Genomic DNA, 25,676 nt, shown 5'->3' on the forward strand with positions numbered 1-25,676 from the left:
CCTGGATGGTATATCGGTCTTCACCAGGCCCGACTTCGCACACGCTACCGTGGAGCGAAGATGGCGCTTGCGACAACTCTTTGATCCTTTCCAGAAGTTGGGCGCAACAGTTTTTCTTCAAAACCCCGCAAGATTGAAAATTGTACACAAAGGACATACTCGTAGCTTTGTGTCCGAGATACAGGCTAAAACCTACTTAGATGAAATCTCTGGACAAAATTAATGGCTACTCAAATGCTTAGAGATTCACTTATAGACCACATTCTTTCTTTCTTATCTTTCTTTTCTCTTTTTCTCTTTCACTTCTTTTTCTTATGAGTATTAATTTGTCAACTCATGTTTGACAGGATATTTGAAATGTTCGGGGGGGACTCAGGTGGGCTCACCGGGTCCTGCACGCCGGATGTCACACCCCTGGCTCGACCGGAGCCAGGTAACCTTCATAGGTGGCGGGGGTTGGAGGGGGGAACCAGGGCCAGGTTAGGCATATCTCTTCTGCTCTCAATAAAAAGGAAACTTCTAGCCATTTTATGGCCTTCTCTTCAAAAGGATACATAGAGACACATAGAATGATAAGATGGGGGTGTTAAAAATTCTGTCACTAAATATATGTGGATTAAATGATGTGAAAAAGAGGCAACTGGTAACAGTTGGACTACAGTCTATAGGTGCTACTATAGTCTGCCTTCAAGAGACCCATATTGAGGGTTCTCAGTCGCATATGCTAAAATCATTGGGTTACAATGTGATAGGTGCCACCACACAAGGTGCTTGGGTTAGAGGGGTAGAAATTCTGGCAAAAGGTGCAGGTGTAGGGAATAACTTCACTAGAACTAAGCAGGACAAATATGGGAGATGGGTGATCACAGAATATAAACCTGGAAAATCCCAGCCAATAACCATCTGCTCTATTTATGGGAATAATACTGATGACCCCTCAGCTATACATCAGGTATCGAACAAACTTACTCACTGGCCTCTACCACTAATAATTTGTGGGGACTTTAACATAAATCTCTCTCATGATTGGTCAACTGGGAATGACTGGCAGTACCGTGGTCGAAAACCAAAAATATTCAGGGCTTTTAAGCAGCTATGTCTGACACATGGACTTGTGGATGGGTGGCAATCATCCAATCCCAACCCCAATGATCCAGGATACACATTTTTCTCAAACCCACACCATACACACGCAAGGCTATATTACTTTTTAATTTCAAATTCATTAAGATCCACATCAGTTTTTAAAAAATTACCCCGGGTTCTCTCAGACCATAATCCTCTGTTACACTCAGTAGATTTAGCCCTAACACAGCAGGGACAAAGAATATGGACCTTCGAGGGATCCTTGCTACTTGATACTGAATATTGCAAACACATGAGAAACTGGATTACCAATTTTCTGGAAGATAACAATGGGAGCACAACAGTAACCTATGTGTGGGATGCCTTGAAAGCATGAATTAGGGGAGAAACAATCCAATATTCTCTACGATCTAATAAGAAAGCGAGAGAGTCACTAAATGCACTACAAGAAATACTAAGGGGGACTGAGGAAAACCTGATAAATGTAACAAGAGGCTCTTCTACTATAGAAGAAATAACTAATGTTCAAAACCAGGTGGCAATTGCCAAAGCGGCAATAACAAATATTTATACTACCAAAGCGGTTCAAAAAACTACCGCCCACCGTGAAAAAGTATATGAAATTAATGAGCTAGTCGGCCATCAGTTGGCTATTCGGATGAGACAACAGACATCTCAGAAAGTCATAAGGGAGATACAGGACCCAGTAGACGGCAGGATATCCGACCCTGAAAAGATCAGAGAAGCATTTTGGCGCTTTTATAGCACTTTATATAAAGAAGAGGTTGAAGTAGAATTGGGAAAGATTAATGAATATTTGGAAATGGATAATTTTAACAAACTTAATTCAGCTGATCAAGGAAACTTGGAGGTAGCCCCTAATTTAGACGAAGTCATAAACACTGTGAAGGATCTCCCCCGAGGGAAAGCAGCTGGGTTAGACGCTATCCCTCTGGAATTTTATACAGTATTCCTGGACCAACTTAAAAATATATTATTAGATCTATGTATACACATATTTAGAGGAGGGCAGCCTCCCATATCATGGTCCAGGGCAAAAATTGTCATCTTTCCCAAAAAACAAAAACCCACTGATTTGATGGGGTCATATCGTCCTATCACCCTAATAAATGTTGATTCAAAGATTTATTCTAAATTATTAGCTAACCGCATCTCACCTATTATCCATAAAATCATATCCGAATCCCAGCACGGCTTTGTCCCCGGGAGGGAAACCACAAATCACACTCGGCGAGTGATCAGCCTGTTCGACAATACTGAGGTGGCAGGAGACCCTATGGCGCAAGTACTTCTCGATGCTGAGAAGGCATTCGATAGGGTCTCCTGGCCTTTCCTGTGGCAGGCAATGTCCCGGGCGGGATTTAAACAAGGGTTCATAGGGGCTGTCCAGAAATTGTATATCAACCCCCGTGCCTCAGTTATGGTTAACGGTAACCTCTCCAAAGAACTGATAATTACAAGAGGCACTAGGCAGGGATGCCCTTGCTCCCCGTTGCTATTCGCAATCTACATAGATCCGTTTATCCGACGATTGGAAAGCAACGGGGGCATAGCTCCCATTTCAACCCAAGGATATCTAACAAAAACACTAGCCTATGCCGACGACATCGCCATAGTGACCGCTGATCCAAACTCGGCCATGTCTATTATTGAAACAGAGGCAAAAATGTTTGGGAAACTCGCAGGATATGCACTGAACCAAGGAAAGACACAAATCATATTAAATAGCAAGTGTGATCTGAGAGACCCTCGGGTAACAGATAAAGCTACTTATCTAGGGGTAACTATCACATCCAAATTAGAAAACCTAGTGGACTTAAACCTGAAGCCCTTAGTAGATACAATGCAAAAAGACCTCCGCCGTATCAATAACTTACACCTATCGTTGATCGGTCGGGTAAACGCACTAAAAATGGTCTATTTCCCAAAAATCCTATTCATGTTCAGAGCTATAAATCTGGAAATCTCAGACCACTGGTTTAAAACAATGGAGCGCGCTTTCTCTAGCTTTCTTTGGCCCTACACCCAACCCCGCCGCGCTTATAAATCTTTGACGCTCCCAAAAGAAAAAGGAGGACTCACCCTCCCGAATTTAAGGGTATACTACTGGGCAACAGTCTTGTTATATAGTTAGGAGCTCCTTTATCTCGATGGGATAGAAACACCAATGGGCAACAGCTGCCCGTCTATTTTCCAACTAATCTTGGGTCACAAAAGTATGGGCTATCTATGGAGACACCTTTTTGACAGCTACCATAAAAAAGTCAGGTTAAAACACTCTTGGGATCTTTCAAAGTATGGAAAGCTGTGAGAAAACTACTTGGTATAGGACGTATATCTTTTTACTCCCCTCTTCAAAATAACGCCGTCCTACCTGAAATATTTAGCAGGGTATGCATGAACAGATGGAAGTTTGCGGGAATCACCCACATAGGATGCATGTTCTCCTCGGAAGGGTTATACTCTTTTGAGGATTTACGAGAAAAATATCACTTGGAATGGAGAGACTTTTTCAAGTACCTCCAAATTAGAGACTTTATACTGCAACATAACAGAGAAAACAAATTATCTTGTGAGATTGATATTGCTAATACATTAAGTAACCCCCTGAAAAAAATCAGGATTGGGGGGATGTATGCTCTCTTACTGTCTCACTTTCCGGATGATCTACAGAAAACTACGCAAAAGTGGCAGAATAAACTTAATATTACATCAGAAGAATTTAAACTTGCATATAGCCTTTCACAGTCCGTTCTAATGTCAACAAAATTACAGACTCAATTTTACAAGATATGTTTTTTGATGTACTATACTCCGGACAAAATAGCCAAATGGGGGAGTGGGAGAGGTACATGCTGTTTTAGATGCATATATTTTCTGCGTGTGCATTCTTAACCTCTTTGAAATCAAGTATTGAACGCTTTTTATCACTGGTTTTAAATGCAGTAATTACCCTCCCCGATGAAACAGTTATGTTGGGTGTAACAAATCTCACTAATCCAATAATCGGGCACGAACTAATTTTTATAGCAATGACTGTTCTAAGAATCTGCATAGCCTCTGCCTGGCTTGACCCTATCGCCCCATCATTCCAACAATGGTTTGCAAGGCTGCGAGCCATATATAACTTAGAGATGGCTATTTACAAGACAAAAGGCAGGAAGCGACTGATAAAAGGGCTCAAAATCTGGCTCCCTCTAAGGGAATGGTCTCAACGCCAAAATAGCACTTAGCTACATTACAGCTTATATATCAGAAAATATTGATGCATCTTTAGATTTGAATTATGCTTAAATAATTATGTATACCTTAATTGAAGAGAATAATTGTCAGATTCCGTTCTGCATATTACAAAATACAGTTTCCTGGAGTCAAAAGCATGTCTGTGAGAAAAGCGGCATTGAATCCTTCGGTTCAGAACTGGAGTCAATTGGTGGCACGGCAGCGTATGGCTCAGACCAGGTTGGTTCCTGGTTGTGCCATTCAACGAGTCAGTTGTCGTTCTAGTAGCCAGCAGGCAGCGGCCATTTCATGTGCGCGAGTGCCATGCACCGCGCACTTCAACTGAATTACTTCGGCGGGCAGACGCGTTTCCAAGTGCGCATCTGTGTCACCGCTATTCCTTAAGATTTAAACTTCGAAAATTAGTCCTTGAGGCATATATTCAGCAGCCTCATTTTGTACATGAAATATCTCGGCAGCCTGTTTACGTTATTGTCGAGTTCAGCACCTGTCACCCTGAGTCAGTCATGTTTTCCTGAATGACGTCCTGCGCAGAAAGTCACCGGCTGGTGCTCCTGTTCCTCTACAGCGACTTTCAAGTAGGATTGTACCAACTTCTTTTCTGAAGTTTCTGTGATAATATTTTGAAACGTTATTCTCATTGAAAAAACTCTTCTTCGAAACTTTAGTAATTAGAAAAGACTCAGAGAATGTATAATAGTTAAATTCTGAAGCCCTATCTCATCAGTAATCTGGTTTTTGATAAGATGCTTGAAAGACAATATTGCAAAGACTTTTGTTGGGCTTTCTTCGAGCAACAATCCCCTATGCCTATTCCTGGTGTTGTTCCATGCAAGCAGTTGGTATTTACAAGGAGTGACGCAACTTCTGAAATTAGCAGTATTCACAACGCAGAGCTTCAACTAGCACCATAATCGTCTTCAGTAGCAAATAGTAGATGGGGGTATTTGATTGTATGCATATAATTAATACAACTGTTTACCAACAATCATCTAAAGGTTTCTGGAGCAACTTCTTTGGTGCATAGAACTAATCTGCGAATACACTTGAATACTTACTTTGGAGAGAAGCAAATTCCACACTAATAAAAGGTATAACAATTGTCAGGGGAAAAGGCAATAAGAGAAGTCAGGAATTCTGGGGGGAACTGTATTAATCTTGTTCTTAATGTTTTAGGTGCAATTCCTGAACCGAAGATTCAGAAGACACCTGTGTGGCAGTCTCTCTTGTCTTCCACTTCCCCTTTCCCTTTCTCTCCTGTCCTTAGAGAGATCTGGGTCCAGGGGAGTGGGGGAATTTGGAAATTATCCACGAGGGCCTTCCTTCAAGTCGTCAGCTTCTACGGAAACACTGGAAATTCAGGTACACTTCTGACAATAATTTTTTTATGTTTTTTCTGTTTCTTCTTTTTTTTTTGCTAGCTTTCCTTTTTTCTCCCTTTTACAAAAATACTTTTTTCCTTCTCTTTTTACCTTTTAATTTTATACTAATCTTGCCTGTCCTGAAGGGGGGGAGGCAAAATGCATGTTTGTTGTAAAAACCAAATAAAGATATTAAAAAAAATATATAAAATTAAAAGGTTGGAGTCTCCTGACACCGAGGGAGCCAGTCTCTTCACCCCTTCACTAGCAAGGCTGTATCCATCAAATGTGTAGGCTATAGTTACACAATAACTGCTGAAAAATAAGCTTTTAAGTATCACTGAGCTATGTTCCCTGGGATTTAAAGCTGTTAGCTGTTATCCTTCAGTAGATGTTTTCAATTTAGAATATTGAGTAGGGAATAGCGTTCTACCAATAGTGTAGCCAACGTGTAGAAAACAAAAATATTGAATAGTTATTGAATATAAGGAAGTATAGATTTCCTATTCTTAACTCCACATCTATATATCTTAAAGATATACATATATATACACCGCCATGGTGCATATATGTGAAGTTGGGTATAGAAAATCTATATATGCTGAGTCTAGTGGCTCAGTGGACTAATGCGCCCACTGTAAGTGCCTGTGTTCAACCTGATGGTCACAGGTTCAAATCCTGGTGGGTCAACCCATCCTTTCATCCATCTGAGGTCGATAAAATGAGTTCTGTTGAGTTGGGTAACAATAAACATTTGTTATCCAGCGCCAAGATACCTACAGGTGAAGGTGTGCTTTACATATACACGTTATGTTACATACTTACCTGTTAATATTATTTTGCCCTCAATATTAATGTTATGATATTAAGGTATAACAATATTCCCTACTTGATATTCACGACCTACACTTAAGTAGGCCTGTCAACTACATGTACTGTTTTATTAGGATGGGAATATGGTTCCAACCGTTTACTTGTAATTCATCACAATAGATTGATTATTAAGCTGAACCATGCTGCCTGGGCTGAGAGTTTAACATGAGAAATGTAGGTATGGCCACTGGAATTATGAGATTCTAAGGCTGCTCTGATTCCAGATGATTACAAATTTGCTTTACTTGCCTCAGATTCCAACGTCTGCTTCAGAGTTTGCTGATTTCAATGGCAAATGCTGATTCAATCTCATATGAGTCAAAAGGTACTATTGTGGTACAGTGTGGGATTGGCACTAATGAGTTGAAATTTTGGCCCAGACCCTATTAATGTTTGCTAAAATAATGTAATTCCAGTATCCATGTGCATAGGTGCACGACAAATGCTTACAATTTAGAATTTAGGACCATATAAATGTTCAGCCATGCAGCACATTATCTTGGGTGCTACAGCTGGTGAACAGCCACAAACACCCAAGGATGGGCTTCCGTGCTATTTAATGAAAATATGATAATGTCTCTTCAAAATTCAAAAAGTGTGTTTCTTTAACAAAGAAGTCATGACACTAATAAGCACATTATAGCACTGCATTGAGAAGTACTTATTGAAAGTTTTTTTTCTACGACTGGTAGTCTGAACTTATATATCTGGAAGTGCTTTTACACACAAATATGAGGGAAAAATAATTTTAGTGAACTAAGATATACCCGAGGCATGTTAAACCATGACATAATACCCAAAACCCTAAATAATTAAAAACTAAACAATCACATTGATTAAGCTCTTAAAAATAATTAACAAATAAAAACGCCTCAAAAACCTATTAAAAATGCACAAAATGGAGAAATACTGTTGATACTGTATTTTAAACCGTAGAGTTAATTTGAAAATGTGCACAAGCAAATTAGGAGTGGTTCCTTTCTCTACAAAACAAAAACTGCTGAAAAACTCGAGAGGAGCTGTTCCAGGTTGCTTCTACACATTGTTTACCACCACCTCATTGGCTGCTTGTTGATTCACACAGAGCAGGCTTCCCTAACAAGTTGAATGTATGTTCACACATTGTAAACCATTACACCGCATGCTTTAACCACGCGGTCATTACATCGCGTGTTCCACAAGATCGCGTACCTTAACACCGTACGATGTTGCAACGCCAATGCGTTGATTTCTATGCGCATGTAGTTTACTTCGCACACCACTAAATCGCACGTTTTTACAACGCCATTTGTGGTGTCCTCCCTCAGTTTTTACATTTTTAGGGCTCGGCCTCCGCCCACGAAGGGGGTGGAGCTTCGAGCTCCTAATGCTAAAGAAGAAAGAAAGGATCTCTAGGGGTCTGAACAGACACATTCCTTAGTGTATTTTGTCATCTGCCTAGTGATTCGTCTTCGCTGTGCTGTGTATGTAGTAGCGTTGCCGTGATAGGATGTAAGTAATTTACGCGTGCCCGATGTGGCATATTGTGTGCGAGAACGAGCACGGCAGAGTGATTAATCTTAATTACGAGCTGTCAGAGTGCCCGTGTAATGCAATCCAGATGGTGCGAGCGCGTACACCATTGCATGCAACAGAACAGTGACACGGTAATCTTGCCCTTTATCTTTGGGCCCCCCCCCACTTCCTCCTTTTCAAATTCCTTTCGAGCTGAGCGGAGCCTGCGACTACGGACTGCGAGCCTGAGCTGCTCCTCCCGGCCCCAGCCCCTCCTCTCCTGTGAACTCTGCAGTCTGCAGATTGCACCGGCGGCCGTCCCCAGCAACTTTAAAGGTGAGTGTTGTGTCCTCATGTAACGTAACTGGTGCTCTGTAAAGCGCTCTGATACCCGATTCGGGTCAAGTTTGCGCTATATAAAACTCGGCAAAAAAAAACGGACCTCAGTGATTTCTTGTTTATATTGAAATACACAGTGTTCAGCGCTGGGTTTTCTCAGATGCACTGGGATCCTTTCTAGCCGTTTGCTCTTCATTTCTCGGGCCTCCTCCCGCCTCACACATCGGTCCTTTGTGACCTCTGACCAGAGCCTGATTTACCTCTGCTGCTAATTAACTGTAGAGCAATGGCCCTCAGCCATCCATTGAGAGATAAGCTTTGGCCGGTGAAAGGGATAATCTTGCACGTGCTCTTATTAAAGACTGCCCAGCTTATGTCCGATTTATTACGCACAAAATACCTTCCAGCACCGGGAGGTAGGCACTGCGCAGGCCACCGAGGCCACGGTGAGAGGCATAACCCGCCCCCTATTTCGACTGACAGTTGTGATGGCAAGTTCAGGTCTCTCAATTGCACCCTGAAGAGTAGGCCCTCCAGCTGGACACCACGAGGACCAGGAGGCACCGATCCTGTAGGGCTGCCCTGCCTATCATTCGTCTAAGGTCGATAACATGACGCTCGTTGAGATGGGTAACAAGAAACTCCATTGCACAGCGCCAAGATAAATAATGTAATACTTGGGGCAGCCTCCGACATGGCCGGAAGGCGGAAGGGTTGCTAGCGGCCTCCGTAGTAAAAAAGCACAAGACAAATTCAAGACTAGGCAGCCTTGGTGTTGGGCTTGCGGATATTTAAATGCAACAGCCCCTAGTTTCTCAGTAGCGCTTTGGGTACTCTCTTGCAAATGAAACTCTCGGTGGAGTTAAACAAGAGGGAGACATGCTACTGTTGAAAGAATAATAAGCTTTTCAGTTCAAGAACTTACATTAAAGGATACGAAGTTCCCTTTCTTTGAGAACGGGATAAAGCATAGGGCCCGCGATTGAATTTAGACCTAAAAAATGGAGGGCATTCAATTAACTGTGGCCTTGTTTATCTAAGTGGCGCTTTATACCGATAGCCGGGTTTGAAGCACTTTATAAGGGAGTAATCCTTTCTCTCGTTACTCAGCCCCGGTGCTAATTACGGAGAGGCTTGTGACGGTGCCACACATTTCCGATTACACGGGATACGGAGGCGGAGAGTAGGCCGCACAAATGGGTTTTGAAAACCACAAGATGCTCCCCGCATGCCGCTTTTATAGCGGAGAGGAGGTGGCCTAACGGCTAGGGCGCTCGACCTCGGACCGAGAGGACCCGGGTTCGAGTCTCGGTCACACGACCCTAAGCAGAAATTGAGGGAAACGACAGAAATCGGGGGAAACGATCCAATTTTGCGTTCTTTCGCGTTCCACTTTCTTCGTATTGCGCACATGCTTACTGTCTCACGGGCTGCCTGATAAGATAATTGTTTTGCACAGGGGAACGACTTTGCTTTTAGGAGGCCTCTGCGATTCTGTATCTCAGCAAAAGAGTAACCCTTACCTCACACCATGTACAAAAAGTGCCACTGGTGATTCTGAAGAGGCAGAAATACTTGGCTGGTACCTCAGAAGTGGCTTAAAACCCTTGTGGAATGTTCGACTTCTCATAGTATTGTATGCAAGTGTAGTGCTGGTTATCTATACCCGTGACCGTGTAAGTGGAGCATCATTTACACATATGCTGGACAGTACGAATGTCCATACATTAAGGCTGAATCTTCGCAATGGTGCAGAGTAGTGAGTGCAGAGTAGTGAGTGCAGAGTGGTGAGTGCAGAGTGCAGAGTGCAGAGTAGTGAGTGCAGAGTGCAGAGTAGTGAGTGCAGAGTGCAGAGTAGTGAGTGCAGAGTGCAGAGTAGTGAGTGCAGAGTGCAGAGTAGTGAGTGCAGAGTGCAGAGTGCAGAGTAGTGAGTGCAGAGTGCAGAGTAGTGAGTGCAGAGTGCAGAGTAGTGAGTGCAGAGTGCAGAGTGCAGAGTAGTGAGTGCAGAGTGCAGAGTAGTGAGTGCAGAGTAGTGAGTGCAGAGTGCAGAGTGCAGAGTAGTGAGTGCAGAGTAGTGAGTGCAGAGTGCAGAGTGCAGAGTAGTGAGTGCAGAGTGCAGAGTAGTGAGTGCAGAGTGCAGAGTAGTGAGTGCAGAGTGCAGAGTGCAGAGTAGTGAGTGCAGAGTGCAGAGTAGTGAGTGCAGAGTGCAGAGTAGTGAGTGCAGAGTGCAGAGTAGTGAGTGCAGAGTGCAGAGTGCAGAGTAGTGAGTGCAGAGTGCAGAGTAGTGAGTGCAGAGTAGTGAGTGCAGAGTGCAGAGTGCAGAGTGCAGAGTAGTGAGTGCAGAGTGCAGAGTAGTGAGTGCAGAGTGCAGAGTAGTGAGTGCAGAGTGCAGAGTAGTGAGTGCAGAGTGCAGAGTAGTGAGTGCAGAGTGCAGAGTGCAGAGTAGTGAGTGCAGAGTGCAGAGTAGTGAGTGCAGAGTAGTGAGTGCAGAGTGCAGAGTAGTGAGTGCAGAGTAGTGAGTGCAGAGTAGTGAGTGCTGAGTGCAGAGTAGTGAGTGCAGAGTGCAGAGTAGTGAGTGCAGAGTGCAGAGTGCAGAGTAGTGAGTGCAGAGTAGTGAGTGCAGAGTGCAGAGTAGTGAGTGCAGAGTGCAGAGTAGTGAGTGCAGAGTGCAGAGTGCAGAGTAGTGAGTGCAGAGTGCAGAGTAGTGAGTGCAGAGTAGTGAGTGCAGAGTGCAGAGTGCAGAGTAGTGAGTGCAGAGTGCAGAGTAGTGAGTGCAGAGTGCAGAGTAGTGAGTGCAGAGTGCAGACTGCAGAGTAGTGAGTGCAGAGTGCAGAGTAGTGAGTGCAGAGTGCAGAGTGCAGAGTAGTGAGTGCAGAGTGCAGAGTAGTGAGTGCAGAGTGCAGAGTAGTGAGTGCAGAGTGCAGAGTGCAGAGTAGTGAGTGCAGAGTGCAGAGTGCAGAGTAGTGAGTGCAGAGTGCAGAGTAGTGAGTGCAGAGTAGTGAGTGCAGAGTGCAGAGTAGTGAGTGCAGAGTGCAGAGTAGTGAGTGCAGAGTGCAGAGTAGTGAGTGCAGAGTAGTGAGTGCAGAGTGCAGAGTGCAGAGTAGTGAGTGCAGAGTGCAGAGTAGTGAGTGCAGAGTGCAGAGTAGTGAGTGCAGAGTGCAGAGTAGTGAGTGCAGAGTGCAGAGTGCAGAGTAGTGAGTGCAGAGTGCAGAGTAGTGAGTGCAGAGTGCAGAGTAGTGAGTGCAGAGTGCAGAGTAGTGAGTGCAGAGTAGTGAGTGCAGAGTGCAGAGTAGTGAGTGCAGAGTAGTGAGTGCAGAGTGCAGAGTGCAGAGTAGTGAGTGCAGAGTGCAGAGTAGTGAGTGCAGAGTAGTGAGTGCAGAGTAGTGAGTGCAGAGTGCAGAGTGCAGAGTAGTGAGTGCAGAGTGCAGAGTAGTGAGTGCAGAGTAGTGAGTGCAGAGTAGTGAGTGCAGAGTGCAGAGTGCAGAGTAGTGAGTGCAGAGTGCAGAGTAGTGAGTGCAGAGTGCAGAGTAGTGAGTGCAGAGTGCAGAGTAGTGAGTGCGCAGAGCAGTGAGTGCGCAGAGCAGTGAGTGCGCAGAGCAGTGAGTGCTGTTATTTATGATTTAAGGAAAAAAAAAAGAAATGTCATGAGCAATGCCAATAGCTCTACTTTTAATGATGCCGAGACCATTGCATTGTAAATGCTTGTTTTTTAATGCCTCAACCCGCCTCTAACCCCTGCCTGGCCCCCACTGCCCCCCAACCCCAGGCGACTCCACGACGATCAATCTTCCCTTTTTATTCTCCGTTTTTGTTGTTGTTGTAAATTAACATTTTGGCAACACATTTATAACCGTTGATCAAGGGAAGAGAGTACAACACATTGTGTGTATCTTTGTCAAAGTAGACATGACAAGGTCGTAAACAGATTTTTCCGCTGGCTTTCAAAGAAATCAGGAAAGGTCCAGGCACAGTTGACTGATTGAATGCACTCGTTTTAAAGACCAATATTTCACCAACATGTTGTTAAGTAGAACTGCTGCTCTGAAGCACGGGCCACACAAAGAACGTGGGCTAACACAAACACACAGCTGTTCTTTTTGCAAACTCCTAATGCGAAAAGGCACGTTTTATAAGAGTACACTGGAAAACAAACAAAAAAACATGCTAGTGAGGAAAATGTAATTTACTTGCCACCTGTTGAATCAGTAAGTATCACCTTCCACATCTGTTCTCTTCCCACATGTTTGGTTTGTCCTTTTTTGGTCTGCACTTCACAATGCATTGAGGCATATATATTATTAAATGACTCCACTGCTACCTACTCAACACATGCTTCCCATCACTCTATAGCAGTTAACAAGTTAAACAGCTCGGTAAAACCATCATGTGCCATCGCAACATTTAATGTACACGTCAGAAAGTATCAACAACAGATGCAAATGTGTTTTATGGAAGGAGACTTTGTGAAGCTACTGGGTAGGTATGCTGGGTTTAATAGAAGTTACAGCAAACACTGTGTATTTTATTTGTGTTGTCTATTATTGTTCGTAAAGAGGCCTGACAAAGAAGATACACAGATTCGTGGGCTAGATTGGGGACTTGTCAAATAGTTCACGTATATTGCTTTAAAACAGCAAATAGAAATTATTTAAAACCTATCGTACGTCCCTTTTCAACTCAGCAGGATAGAGCTCTAGCATTGTATCCACTCTGGCAATATCACATAAATTGTGCAGGAGCTCCCTGCACAAGGCTCACTCTATCTGCAGTTGTAGCGGACTGACACCGCTGCCCTAACACTGTGCCCTGGGATCCGCCCAAGACCTTTTGTTTTCTAGCGGCCACATGGACCTAATAGTGGATGGGGCAGGCGTAAAGGTCTGTACACATCCATCATGCATCCATCCATCCATCCACCCACCCATCATGCATCCATCCACCCATCATGCATCCATCCACCCATCATGCACCCACCCATCCATCATGCATCCATCCATCTCCATCCATCCACCCACCCATCCATCATGCATCCATCCATCCACCCCCCCACCCATCCATCACGCATCCATCCATCCACCTACCCATCATGCATCCATCCATCAGGCATCCATCCATCCATCACGCATCCATCCATCCACTCACCCACCCATGAAGCATCCATCCGTCCACCCCCCCCACCCATCCATCACGCATCCATTCATCCACCCACCCATCATGCATCCATCCACCCATCCATCCATCATCCACCCAGCAACCATCCACCCATCATCCATCCACCCATCCATCATCCACCCATCCATCCACCCTCATGCATCCATCCACCCACCCATCATGCATCCATCCACCCATCCATCATGCATCCATCCACCCATCCATCATCCACCCAGCATCCATCCATCATCCATACACCCATCCATCATCCACCCATCCATCCACCCTCATGCATCCATCCACCCACCCATCATGTATCCATCCACCCATCCATCATGCATCCATCCACCCATCCATCCATCATCCACCCTGCATCAATCCACCCATCATCCATCCACCCATCCATCATCCACCCATCCAACCACCCTCATGCATCCATCCACCCACCCATCATGCATCCACCCATCCATCCATCACCCATCCATGCACCCATCCATCACCCATCCACCCATCCATGTACCCTCATGCATCCATCCACCCATCCATCACCCATCCACCCATCCATGTACCCTCATGCATCCATCCACCCATCCATCATGCATCCATCCACCCATCCATCATGCATCCATCCACCCATCCATCATGCATCCACCCATCCATCCATCACCCATCCATCCACCCATCCACCCATCCATGCACCCATACATCCACCACCCACACACCACCAGCCACGCACCCCTCACCAGCCTGCATTTTTTGAAAGCAGAATTCAACATCTTGGCGCAGACAAAGCAGGCTTAAGCGTCCAGAACGCACAATTAGTTAAATCAGAAATCCACCTCTTGTCATGCATAATTAGTTTACATTTCATGTCAAGCATAATTAGTTTACATGTCATCGTCCATAGCATATTTCATTTTGAAATCAGAATTCCACCTTGCGTATTTCATCGTCCGTAAATTCAACCTCTTGGCATATTTAAATTTGAAATCATTCCACCTTGCGTATTTTATCGTCCGTAAATTCAACTCCTTGGCATATTTAATTATTAAATCAGAAATCCACCTCTTGTTGCATTTTGTTTACCTTTCATGTGGTATTTCATTTTGTTTACATTTCATGTCATGCATAATTCATTTCGAAATCAGATTTCCTTCATCGTCCGTAGCTTGTCATGCATAATTAGTTTACAGCGTATTTCATTTTGTTTACATTTCAGGTGGTATTTTATTTTGTTTACATTTCATGTCATGCATAATTCATTTAGAACTCAGAATTCCACCTAGCGTATTTCATCGTCCGTAGCGTTGTAATCGCACGCAATGTTAATGGCATCGCGCCGTTGTCGCATGCGTAGTGAATGCATGCGATGCCATCGTTCCTGCGATGTAAAAGTCGCGGTGCGATGGCACCACGATGTGACATCGATGTCATGGGTGTTTCCCAACAAGTTACTTGTGAACTACTGGTAGCTCTCCAACTACTTATGAGTAGCTCTCCTACCCAGTCAACTACATTAAAAACATTTGTTTGGTTAATTTAATATATGTATACCAAAATTGAAAAGCGTGTATCAGAGATAAATAATGCACCATTGAGAGACTTGCTACTAATTTTGCTGCTGTGGTATTATTAACTTGGTGCTATGGGCATTTCAACTGAGGCTGTTTAGTATTGCCCTTGTAAAGACATTCCATATTCACAAAGCTTTTTAGTCTCCGCCTGTGACAGCTCATGCACTTACATTACATTTTTGTGGTTTACACATTATTTTGATCATTTACAAAAACGGATGGAGTGAATTTAGGTTCGCATGTGTTTTAGATATTTGGTATTCTCTAAGGCGAGTATCAGTGCAAAGGTGTTGTGGCTTGTGACCAGGCTGGCATCCTTGGTTACCAACACGTTATTTGTTTTGCGAATCTGTGTCATTAATGATGGATTCTGAACATGTTTTACTCCACCAAACTGTTGAAGTAGGCACAGGGAAAATCCAACTATGAATGCATTTACAATGACGTGTATATACATGGGCAGGAACACACAAGTGCTGCTCTAGCACTAAGTCTATCTGAGAAGTGCTTGCACCATCCATGTATAGTGTCGCAACCCGGCTGAGAAGAGCTGCCCCGGTTCATTGCTAGTATGGCAGGTGCTTCAAAGATCCACAGGTAATGTTCCATTGACAATACACCAATCCTGAGCATGTTTGTGCTGTTGTATTGCTGTAGTGTCTTCTCCTGCAGGCATGCAGATACAATCTTTTGGTTGCTGGAACTCAGGCAATATCAAAGATGGCTTTTTAAGGACATTGTCACCTGTTTGAAGAAAGTAAAAATGTGAGCAAATCAGCGCACAGCATCACTTGCATGACTTAATGCAACAATCAACATTGGTCCCTTTAAGCTTGTCCCCATGTTACAGGCTCCGAGTCAGATCTGTGCAGTTTAACTAAGGTTCTGTCCCCATGTTGCAGACGCTCTCCTTCAATGCTGCGATCTATGCTCCACATGGATACTGTTCTTCAGCCAATGTGGTGCTGCAACTGTATTGCATCAGAGGCTCGCCAGCCTACCGTGTGAGCAGGTATCCAGACTGCCACTCCCCTGGTGGAGGCTCACCGCCTGCCTGGCAGGGGTCTCTGTGCCCACAGCGCATCTGCCAGGGAGTCGGATGAAGTGATGCAAAGCTGAATGCTGAGCAGACATCGAGTGTTGCTTTGCCTGCTCGGCATTTATTTTTGTTTTTCAGAAACTCCCCCAAAAATATGAAGGGCTATGATGCGCACAGATTTTTTTTCCTGTGTGTGGGGCTTTTGTTTCTTTTCCTGCCTGGGACATAGGTGCTTTGCTTGGCGGCACTAGCCATGGAAAGTGAGTAACAGTCACCCTGCATTCAACAAGGTGGGCTGTCTGCACCGCTAGCTGAAGGTCCCTTGGTGTCTAGGACATTCGGCCAAGGGTTTCAGACAGCAGTGCCGACTGAGGCTCTGATGTCAGAAGCCTGGCATCTCTTCCTTCAACTGCGGTGGGAGAACCACAAGTTCCAGGGCAGGAGTTCTGCCAATTTATCTCAGAGCACCCACTATACTGACCTCTATATGACTGTATTTCCTATAAATTGCGATCTTGATGTCGCAGGGTCTTGGTGAGAATAATAATCACTTTTTTAATTCTCCTTTTATGGCTGTGGTGTTCCTATGGGTGTGTAAACCAACACTGGGGTGTACTGTCGGCTCTGTTCTCCACCTTTTACTCTATCCTACAGCATTCTTTAAGTCACCCTATCTTTTCTATTCACTTTAACAGGTACGCATTGGGATGCCTCTATTAGTTCAGTGCTGTGTATTACTGAGGATCACAGTTGTTCACCCGAAGCATTAGTTATTTAATGCTCTTTTCTCAACCACAGATGTAATACATAAGGCAGGGAGATTGGTTCACTGAAACACACTTGGAGTTTCAGTAACCTGGAGTATCTCTCAGGATAGCTCAAGAGAGGACAAAATAACTCTCAAAATGATGAAATTACCTCAGGATCTGTCTGTACAAAGATTTCTGTCCAGTGGCTCCTGACTTTGCTCTTTCCGCTATCCACCTGAAGTCCTCTCTCGTCATCATCACCATTGACTTCGGCCTCCCACAAATAACTACTCTTCACCTCAGCATCAATATTCTGTTGATCACATCAGAAGAGTCAGAGGAGTGTTGCACTGATTGACTCCTGAATCTTCTGCACAGCAGCATCAGAGGTTTCTCTCATACTGATAATCATACAGAATAAATGTAGGAGCATCCTGAGGTACGGAATTCCGGTATGGCAAACTATCCACGACTACATAAAGGCTATACAGACTGCACAACTCTGTGAACCAGCATTACCTCTGTGCAGGTTACTCACCAAAGAGGACCAGGCACTCATTGAATGATTTGTCACATAAAACTCCCCTCCCTCCCAAGCAAGTTCCCAGGCTGGCTGCACCACCAGGTGACAAAGGACATATCAGAATAAATTCATGACAATGCAGATCACCAAGATAAACAAATAATATGATAAAATAAGGCAAACATAGAAGCATTGTACATTTTTAATAACCACATTTACAGTGCATTATTGAACACAACATTTAACAATGAAGTATAATAATTTTGTCAACTTCTTTTTTTAGCCTGGAGCTCTAGGCTGGGGAAGCTGATGAACACATATGGAGATACAGCATTAAGAGCTATCGAAACAGTGGCTAATTGATTTTACCAAAACGTCAAGACTTAGAGGGCAGACATTTTTCCTAGGTCAACTTTATAAGGACCACGCTTTAGGGCACAGATTCAACACAACAGATTCAATACAGTACAGATGACATGGACGTTTAGAATGAAAATATTGTTTGTCCCTCCAGCATTCTTAGTAAATGCAAGGCAAATCAGTTTAAACCCTAGTGGATTGATCAAAACCTTCTACATGATAAGAGACATTGCGGGTTTGCTAAGATGCAAAGGAGGACAAGGCTTTAAGAGTACAATTCTCAGACATGATCTTCTTAGTTAAAAAACAGACATTCGTAAACATCTTTTGACGCATCAAGAAAGAGCTGTGCCACGTACAGATAATCCATAGTCAGAGGCCCTTTAATATCTTTTGGCAGCATACAGGTGGAATTCTGCTACCCACAGACATGCTTTAATTACAACAAGAATGCACCCTACTGTAAATTTGATCTTATATATTTTAGTGTTTTGATGTAATCCTTCCTAAACCTCATGGTCACCTCGAACCCTTTTGAGGAAGACTTTCTGATGTTGTCAAAGAACAAGGTGAAACTGGTGGGTTTTATAAACTGCTGGAAGATGTTCCATGACTTTCAATCTAGCACATGAAGGATCTTTCACCAATAAGTTTATAATACAAACGTATATAGCATTGTGAAGAGCATTTTTTCCAACACCTTTTAGAAATTGATCATAAAAGTCTATCAAGAGTCAAGGGGTATTAGACATCTCTGAGCACCGTTTCATTGCCAGACTCCTGCCGGACAGCTAACGATTGGGAGTTTATGTGGCTTGTTTGGCGTGAATGAGCACACGGTTAGCCTTGAGAGCTTATGTGAGCAGAGCCCAGACTTTCAGGTTTGCTCCTCTTCCTCAACCTTCAGATTCTCAGCAAAGGAGAGTAGGAGGTGGGGTGTTGGAGGAAGATCACAAAGTACCCATCACTGCCTGTTTGCATACTTCCCCTTATCAATGCCTTCTTTTGTGCAGTCCACAGTCCCCTCAATGTGGTGCTCGCCCTCCTCAAGGCTCAGGAGGCAGGCAGCTATGTCTCCTGCATGCTGTTGAGGCCTTGCACAATGTGCCTTCTCTCTCCAAGCCACACTGGCTCATCCTTACACAACCTGCTGCCAGGACAAAATTAGGTGGGAGGAAGATCTCGGAGCCACCAGCAAGGAGGTAAATATTATGAAAGAAAAGAAGATGAAGCATCATAATTGTGTATGGCTGTGTTAATGAGTCTGTGAATGTTGGCGAGAATGGGGTTCAGTGCAGTTTTGTGAATGTTTGGTAGTGCTAGTTTGGGAGAGAGCAATTGGCTTTTGCACAGTCATCCCTTTAATGACCTCCTCCCAGTTTGGAGATGCTGCCCAACTAGTAATTTCTTGGTACCACTGGTAAATGGCCTGTCCGAAACATGTGCAGGGCTGTCACAAAGGATGGATAGGGGGTGCATTTTTTCTCACTTTCCTTAACTTTTCAGGAGTATGAAAAGGGAATTGGTCTGCAGGGTAAAGCTCTGACTTGCATACTGAAATATGAAGCTGCTGTCAACACAACACAATGCTGTCTTTGTCGTCTATGTAGCCGTCTTCTGATAAATGCATAGATTCATTACACTGAAAGTAAATCACTGTAACTCAAATGGGTCCTTATGCCTCACTTTTTTCAAACCAGTGCCTTTAAGTTGGGCAGTAGTTGCATCTGTTAGTGATGGCATACAGAAACAGTAGAAGTGTGATATGAAGACCAACAGAAAAAGTCATTATGTGAACCAAAGGTGGATGGGGCTCTCCCAAAGGAGCATCTTAGAGACTTTCATTCCATCTGAGTCCAACACCTGGATGAGCACTATTTGTTGAATGGTCCCTTAATATGAAAACATCCTAGATACTTCCTTTCCACCATAGTTGCCTTCTTTACAGAGTGCTGCCTGTAAGAACAGCATCTAGCACTTTTCACTCCACCGACTCCTTCATTTGGAGCAGTATTTGGTGTTTAGAACAGCACTATAGCAGCTTCCTCTCGACATGGGTCCTGCAATTGGAATAGAATTGGTTGGGCCTTTAATGCAACTTTCTCCTGCTAGGTACTCACTTAGATCAGTACTTGGTGGAGGCACAGTTGACATTTTGGTAGAGGAAGTCATAACATCTCAGGGATTAAAGCTTGAATACTATTCCTCTTTCGGAAGTCTAAATACTTCCATGTCTCACATTTTAGAAACCACTAGTAAGAAGAGGTGTCAGCTGAACATTCCTGGTGTTACTTTATTTAGGTCTTTATTGTCTTGCCAGCACAACCGCTGACACAGCAGTGAACAGGAGTTGTAGGGTTCTCAATCTAAGCAGAGGAAGTGGAAGTGATGGCCCAAGAAGACAATGAGGGGAACAAGCTTAACAGTAGCCAGTTTAAAATAATTTCAAGAGTTTACAGCAGGACTTTATATCTTTAGCGTAATGCTATCTGTGGAAATTAAGAAACCTTTGCAGTGGACTAAAACACAACATTTAAAATCTGGGCACACAGAGAAGGAAAGTGCCCGAAAGGCAAACCAAAAACTGACTTAAAGGAATGATTGGTTAAAAAGCCAGGTTCTCAGATGCCTTTTAAAGTCTCTGAGGTCAGACTTGGATCTCAAAGGCAGGGACATAGAGTTCCTGAATTCAGATTTGTCAACAGAGAGAGCTCTGTTACTGAAGGTCACTCACTTGACCCCCTAGGAATCAACCCGAGACATTGGATTAAATACCTAAGAGCACGGTAGAGGTGTATCGCTCAAATCTATGTGCCATAAAGCTAGAGGCATTGTGTTTTTTGACTTCCTACCTTAATCTTTGAGGATGAGGTGTTCTGGCTTCTGGACTTGAAAACACTAAAAAAGACTTATCTGAATCTTCAAATTGAACCATTTCTTCAAATCAGTAACACACTTATTGCTGCACATCACCGTAGTAACTTCAAAGTGGTAGAAGAATAAATATTACAGACTAATGAAGCCCATAGGTTGAAGTTCAGATGGTTGTTGAATCTGGTCTTGAAACTGGCATGGTTGATAACTTCTTTGATGGGGTTGAGATCTAGCGGAATGTTCTGCTGAACAACTCAGCTTTCTGATAATATTAAACTGTGGAAAACTGTGGACTGATTGAGTTCTAGAGTTTTCAGTTTTGTGCACCAGGATTATGTTTCCATGTTTTAGTCTTTTGGAGGAACCTGGTTTGGTCAGATGGATAGATGCAATCTTAATATCCTTGAAGGGATGTAAAGCAGACTTTTGGAGGTATCTTGGACCTCTACCCTGTAAGCTTTATGCATAATGCAGCTTTTCAGATTCCATCCTGTATTTCACTAGAAGCCAATGAAAAACATTCAATGCTGGTTTGCTGTGATCCTGTATGAATAGGTTAATCTCCATTTAGACTACCTGTATCGGTAATCGTTATAGCCCACCGAATAATTTCTTTGGAAGGCCACTGTATATCACAGTAGTTCAGGATCGTCTTCATCAGAGCTTACCTCGGCTTTAATCAATGATCAGTCTGGAGGAGTAAGAAGTTTTCTTCAAGAATAAAATGTTGTTGCCCATAACTATTTTACTATTTAAAAATGAGCTAGTTGTTAGGACAGAATCATGGTGCCTATGACTCCTGTCAGCCACAATTTCAGTGGTGTTTGGGATAAGATAGTATTACTGAACAATTACCTCCTCCTGAATCCTCACTTGTTATAAAGCTGTGCCATAGCACTATACCCTTTCCCCAATGTCCTACTCAGAGACTGTTGAAATATAATACCTCACCACCATACCCTCCACCCATGCTCCTGCACTTACAAAAACATTGTGTTATAATATAGCATGATAGCACCAATTCTCCCGCTGAGTACCCCACTGAGAAAAAATGGTTACTTACCAGTAGGAGTAGTTTTGCAGCTTGAAGAGTTTTCTGGATCCACATGCTGTGCATTATTCTGCCATTAAGTGGTTGGGTCCCGAATTGTCTCTGTTTCTCTTTTTGTTTTCATGAGCATCATCGAACACCATCTAGTGCTAGGTCCATGTCTTGTGTGACGTCAGATGTCGCTCCAGAAGTTTCTGTGCGTTGTAGCCATCTTCGGATTCTTTTTTTCTCCTTCCTTTTGTTAATAAGGGTATGTCTTTACTTTTCCTGTTTTAAGTTCCTTCTCTTCCTTTTAAATTCTTTTTCTCCCACCGGTTTGCTTTCCTCATCTCTGGGGAGGCAGTTGCGTCTCATGTGAATCCAGAAAACTCTTCAAGCTGCAAATATACTCCTCCTGTAAGTAAACATTTTGTTGTGCAGCATGAATTCTTTTCAGGATTCACATGCTATGCATTAGATTATGTAGTGATTCCCCTTTCCTGGAATGGTTGGGGTGAGATGTGGAAGAATTTGAGAACAGGTGTTTGAGTACCTTTTGTCCCACTTGAGCTTCCTTTGCCATTTGTATATCCACACAATAATGCTTGGGAAAGGTGTGTGTAGATGCCCATGTGGCGGCTACACATATATTGTCAATTGGCACACTGGCCATAAGGGCTAGGGTTGCTCCCTTTTTGGGTTTCGCCTGCCGAAAGGCTGCGCTCTGCGCAGCCTTTCAGCGCAGGTGAAATCCTATGTCGACACTAAGCACTTCGGGAACGTCCCCCGGCTCTCATTGGCTAGCTCCATAAATGGAGGCTAGCCATTGGGTGCCGGATCTGTCCGTCAAGGCCGGACCAGATTCGGGGGCGTTCCCGAGATTTTTTCCCAGGGCGGAGTTACGTTTTTTCCCGTTCCCTCCCCTTTCACTGAAAGTGAATTCAGATGCGCTGTCCATTCCCGCCCCCTCCGTGTGCCTTTCCGCCCCCCTCGCTGTCCTGTGCACGTTTCCCGCCGTCCGTGTCCTCTCCCGCCCCCTCCCGCCGTCCGTGTCCTCTCCCGCCCCCCTCCCGCCGTTCGTGTCCTCTCCCGCCCCTCCCACCCTCCTCCCGCCGTTCGTGTCCTATCCCGCCCCCCTGCCTCCTGCCGCTGCTGCTCCTCTTGGTGCCGGGGCTCTCCCTGCCCGACACACCGGCTAACTGCAGCTTCCAGGACCTCCAGGGCTCCTGGCTCTTCAGCGTGTATAAGGGGGCGGGGGAGACCCCGGACCGAGGCATCGACTGCTCCAGTCTAGGTGAGTGAGTAGGGGCAGGGGCCATCATTGACTGCGCATGGGGAAGGGCGGGGGCAGCGGGCCGCGGCGCGGTTTCACCGTGCGAGCGTGTCACACAGCAGAAATCCGGCGAAACAAAGACTGAGTCGCCCGACTAGCACCGAGCCTGCATGATCCGCATGGCGGGACTTTGATTCCCAGCTGGAAGTAGTGCCCGTTCCTACCGCTAACCTCCCCTCTGACTCCCTTGTTATTTTATTCTTACGGGATTTTTCAGTCTTTAGTCCTCTTCTCAATCTACTTTTACACACCATGTTTACCAGGCTAATTTAAGTTTTTCCAATCTCCTTTATTCGTTTTTAGCGCTGCTCATATTTTTTTATCAATTTCCTCTTACTGCATTTCTTTACACATTAATTTTCCTTTCTTTATTCTCTTCCCCATTTTTCATTCTCTACTCCGTCTTTCCTCCACATACTAATCACCGCCTTCCTCTCGTTTGCTTCGTCCTGGGATCCTTCTGTCCTCATACTTACCTTTTTTGTCGTCTCCTGACCTTTCTGCTATCATTTCACATCCTCTTCTCTCCCGGACGACTTCTTTGTATTTCCTCTCATTTCTACTCTGCTTCTCTCCCCATTCTGTCTTCTCAAACGCCCCATCTATCTCACGGACCACTTCTTTTTCCCCATGTTGTAGTTTGCTTGTGTACAAAGTGTATCGGGTGGGGGGGGGGTGTTCGTGAGGGACAGGAAATGTGTATAAAGAGGCGTTTTGTGGTTCTTGTGACTGTTATGCACAGAGGCAAGTGACTTATGTGTATGGCCTGTTGCTAACAAATTATTTGCACCCTGCTTGTTGGACAACCTCACCTCTTATGCCTCCCTAACTTTACTCTTTTATAGAGGTTGATGAGATGACCAAGGAACTGGAAGAGTTTGAGTTGAAAAAAGCTGCGGCTCGAGCGGTGACTGGTGTGCTGTCCTCTCACCCAAACAGCACTGATGTCCACATCATTAACCTGTCACTGACTTTCCATGGACAGGAGCTCCTCACAGACACAAGACTAGAACTAAACTCTGGCCGACGCTATGGACTTATTGGGCTTAATGGAGTAGGTAAGCGAGGAGTCTGTTTAAATGAGGATGGGACCTTTAATGGCAGTTGCGTTTTTGAGGGGAATTTGGAAAACAAAGTGGGATCGATGGCCTTTGACATAAAGAGGCTGACGTATAGGGAAAGAGAAATGTGAAAAAGGCTGAAGCTGCATGCACCATGGTAAATGGAATGTAGTTTAGAGCGTAATGCGAAGCCAGGAGAGGCCATTTGAAGATGAAGTAGGTGATGTACTTTGGCAGGTGGAGTAGTCTTTTTGGACAAGTGGGAGACGGGCTGGGGTTTGAGGACAAAGAATGGAAGGTGATATCTTGACTCAAGCGAGGCCACCATTTATTGATTGATAGAGCTTATAATTCTTGCAACTTTATCTCCCGGTCTCATTTTCCATTTTGCTAACAAGATGTGTGATGATTGATCCTGAACCAAACTCCGCATTAAGAATTGGTATGGGGATGGATATTGTGCAGTTTAACTGTTGTGTAATACCAATTATACATGAGCTTGATGTTCATTACCCTGTTGTGTATGTTCCCAATACTCCCAGTGATAACCTCCAATTAATGCAAATGAATAACCTCCGTATATCATGTAGGCCAAAACATTGCTAGTAATTGTATGTTTAAAAAGTCGGACTGTAACACAAATTAGGATATTTCCTTTGGGGAGGCAGTGTTCAGTCTCACAATCTAGTTGCTGAAATGTGCAATACTAAGAAAGTTGCAGTATTTGGAGCAATCATTACTGCCTGCAATCTTCGTTCTCCTACTTTGAGCTAATCATACTTTTACTGTTCCCCTGTCACCTTATCTGCCAATTTTTTAAAGCTTCAACTCTTCCTCAATAAAAGAAATGCGCATCAAAGGCGTACTGAAAGAACTGGCCCAAGACAGAATTTCTTTCACCTATCATTCTACTGTTATCACATTTAAATAGCCAAGTATCTGTAGTTGACAAACAATGCCCACGTGAACTCCCCCAACCCTAAGCTGATTGGTGAAGCAGCATATAGTAAACACAAGGACAATTTTGACATTTTTACACTTGTTTTATTGCACCTCATTAGTACTGGTCTAACACTCAAATATAGCAATAGCAACAGCACTGGGACCAGCCAGCCTTAGCAATGGGTCTTCCGCTGCGCAGTAACACGTTGCTGTGTATTTAGTAACTTTTGAACCGTTGGAGCTAGAAACAATCTTTTTTGTTAAGAAATACAGATTATGTGGCAAATGTGGCTTGCAAAATCATTCCAGTGGCCTCCGTACGCTATGAAGCGCTATGCTCTGACAGTCTCTAAAGGGCCTATGCTGCAGTGTGTTATGCTTTGACAGTCTCTGAAGGGCCTATGCTGCAGTGAGTTATGCTTTGACAGTCTCTAAAGGGCATATGCTGCAGTGTGTTATGCTTTGACAGTCTCTAAAGGGCATATGCCGCAGTGTGTTATGCTTTGACAGACTCTAAAGGGCCTATGCTGTAGTGTGTTATGCTTTGACAGTCTCTAAAGGGCCTATGCTGCAGTGTGTTATGCTTTGACAGTCTCTAAAGGGCATATGCTGCAGTGTGTTAT

General features: G+C 44.0%; 1 protein-coding gene across 1 annotated transcript in view; it reads right to left on the bottom strand.

Annotated features, from left to right (window-relative positions):
* Positions 1 to 15,178: 15,178 nt before the first annotated feature.
* The window catches only part of LOC144792309 (2'-5'-oligoadenylate synthase 3-like), a 152,365-nt gene continuing 141,867 nt past the window's right edge, over positions 15,179 to 25,676 (bottom strand). The window contains exon 8 of the mRNA XM_078667258.1: positions 15,179 to 15,886. The gene's annotated coding sequence lies outside the window, so the exon portion shown is untranslated. The remainder of the gene's footprint in view (positions 15,887 to 25,676) is intronic.

The sequence above is a fragment of the Lissotriton helveticus genome, chromosome 11 (genome assembly GCF_964261635.1).
Source record: "Lissotriton helveticus chromosome 11, aLisHel1.1, whole genome shotgun sequence".
Taxonomy (NCBI): domain Eukaryota; kingdom Metazoa; phylum Chordata; class Amphibia; order Caudata; family Salamandridae; genus Lissotriton; species Lissotriton helveticus.